This window comes from Mus caroli, unplaced genomic scaffold (assembly GCF_978045245.1).
Source record: "Mus caroli unplaced genomic scaffold, Mus_caroli_1 scaffold_19, whole genome shotgun sequence".
Classification (NCBI taxonomy): domain Eukaryota; kingdom Metazoa; phylum Chordata; class Mammalia; order Rodentia; family Muridae; genus Mus; species Mus caroli.
In genome coordinates this window covers 18,540,633-18,542,500 of record NW_028227274.1, presented here as the reverse complement: position 1 = coordinate 18,542,500, position 1,868 = coordinate 18,540,633, and positions in this window count along the sequence as shown.

The window sequence follows — 1,868 nt, the reverse complement described above, 5'->3', positions numbered from 1 at the left end:
TGGGGATAGTCTCCCTAACTCTGGGCAGCACTGTCCTGTGAACTGGAATCTTGGGTGCAATAGAGGGGGAAAAGTAAGCTAAGAGCCAGCGTTCAGATTGCCCTTCCTCTCTGTAGATGCAACGTGGCCAGCTGCCTCACGTTCCTGCCTCTGTGTCCCTCCTATGTAGGTGGGCTAGGAGCCAAAATAATCTCCTTCCTTAATTTGGTTTTGTCATAGCAAAGAGAAAACAGTAACTAATGCAGACAGATGAGGGACAGCTATCTCTTCCGAGGCACTAGGCAGGTGTTAAAAACTTTTAACAGACTTCTATTATTATTATTTAACAGACTTCTATAAATTATTAGCCAACGATAAATTCTTAACGGAAGTACTTCTTCTGATATCTCGTTTCCTTTAAGTAGGCAAAGATATTGGGTGATGGGTGATTTGACTTCATGATCTGCAGCCACTGGACTCTCCCTTACTGTTCTTGCCGACTTGAGCAAAAGGGCTACCAGTCAAACAGCCAGATGACCCACACTTATACTGGCACTGCCCATTTTAAACACTTTTTAGAGAGCTCAGTGAAGCTCCATGGTTATTAGACCACTTACTCCAGAGAGCTTATACTCACCCAGTAAGGACTGTTTCAAACAATTTAGGTCTAACGTTCTTGGCAACCATTTCCATCCGACCAAAAGGGGGCGCAATTCCCTTGATGGCCCCGCAGAGGGACTACTGTGACTGGTGGGTGCAAGGGCACAGTGGCATGATTGGCTCAAACAGGAACCTTCATTTGTATTAAAGCTTGTTTGTTGCAAACACCCTTTCTCCAGACACCTAAGCAGGCTGTTGGTTCCCTTGCTGAGCCTAATAAGAGGTATGCTCCTGTGTTGTCTCTCCTGGTGCAGCAACGTCAGGTTCATAGAAAACTCTTCAGTGGTCTGTTCTCACCTGCTTTTAGCAGAGCAGGCTGAGCTGGTGGAACCAAGAAAGTGGCACTAGAAGCAAAGACCGCTGAACACGCAACTGGCAGACTGAGATGAGAAGCAGCAAAATTACTGGCTTGGCAGCTCAGTAAAAGGGGGAGCCATGGAGAGCACCAGACCTGCAGAAGTGGGGCGGTGGGCAGTGGGGGGCGGGACACAGGAAGAGTATCACCTTGACTGTGGCAGCAGCGGAAAGCTGGGGGCCACAACTAAATGGTTGGAGCTAGGGCACTGTCTTAGACAGGAATACACAGTGGCATGGAGTAAGAGTTGAAGCAAAGGCCACAGCACTAACAAAGATAACACTGGAAGCAGCGGCAATGGCAGTGAAGATCAGGGGTCCTAGATACCACAGCCTAGAACTGTACTATCAGCCACTGCCAGTAGCTGAGCAATCCCAGAGCCTATGTCTGCAGTGACACCCTCTGCCAATGACTGAGGCGCCCTGACTCTCTGTCATTTGTAGAGTTAAGATGTCCCAGGATCCCAGTTCTGTGAGAGCTGTAAGACACTAGATGATACCACCTGCTGCTGCTGCTGCTGCTGCTGCTCCTCACAGATGCCAACTGGTTATCACTCCTATGATATTTGGCTACAAAATATGCACCACTCTCCGCATTTTGACTCCCAGTTCTATCATGGTCTTTCCAGCTGTCTGTCTGATGTATTTCACAGGTGACTCAGATTTAAAATGTCCACCTTCAGTCCATTCTCTCTCTTTCCCATCACATATTCAGTAGGCTCTTCTTTTCTTCCATCTGCTAATGGGATCATCACCATCAGGACCCCAAACAAGAAATTCATAAAGGATTCTCATTGCTGGTCAGGCATGTCACAGAATAAAGTCAATTGAATAGTACCAGGCTGAGATAAGCCAGGCTGCTTAGTAGTTAAGAC